Here is a 1012-nt window from a genome sequence, read left to right on the forward strand (position 1 = left end):
CGGGACAAGGGAATGACACGTTTTCAAAGGGTTGCAGCACCGTATGTTGGCTGCAAATAAGCGTCTGAAACGGCGTTTTAAATTAATATAACTTCTACATACCTTATGTTTTCCTTCGTCCTCGCGGCACTCTCAAAAAGACGACACGACAAGCCGCAGGAGTATCGAATTTCTACGAATTTCTTCGCCTTATACCCCTCCCGCCGCTCTTATAGTGGTACAGCCCTAACTCTTCAAGGACCCGAACGCACGAGTGTTTCCGACTCACGCCGAGCCAACTGGTAAAACAAACACACCTGGAGTTTGATGATGGAGGAGAGGAAAGCAAAAACAAGGAGGGGAAGGAAAGGAGGGAGGTTCAAAGGAGCCCAGGGATGAGCCTCCTCACTCCCGCTGAGACAGGGAGGGGGGGTCCACAGCCTCTCGGTAGCCGGGAATATTTTTAGTTTAAACTCCATGAACTTGTTGATGTACTGAAATATTAAACTTCATCTACACGTAAAAGGTTCAGGAGGTTTAAAAACATTACTTTTTTTCTACATTCCCGTTTCCTGAAGTTCCTTTCTGTCCTTTTAAAATTGAGTTGTAAAGAGTCCTTTAATAAAATTATTTTGTCTTTAATATCTTTTCTTCTCTTTCTAAACATTTTGTTGTTTTGTTTTTCCATTGTGCATTTTCTGTCTTTTTTCTTCTTGTAATTCTGCTTTGGCTAATTTGCATTGTTTGCATGTCTGCTTTCTTTGTCCAAACTTTGTGTTTTATATGCACTTAGGGAAGCTAACTAGCTGTGCTCACATGTTGTATTTATTTACTTTGTGTCAGGTATTCACAGGTCTACTGTAGTTGATTAAGGTATTTTGACTACATACCACTTGACCAAGGTTTTATCTGTAAAAAATACACAGACACACACACACACACACATACATACGTATACTGCCTTCACTCTTACTGTTACGTATCAACAGCCTCAGCTTATCTCAGTCCACCAGCTCTGCAACCTGCTGGCTGG

This window comes from Cynoglossus semilaevis, chromosome 1 (genome assembly GCF_000523025.1).
Source record: "Cynoglossus semilaevis isolate Cse_v1.0 chromosome 1, Cse_v1.0, whole genome shotgun sequence".
Taxonomy (NCBI): Eukaryota; Metazoa; Chordata; class Actinopteri; order Pleuronectiformes; family Cynoglossidae; genus Cynoglossus; species Cynoglossus semilaevis.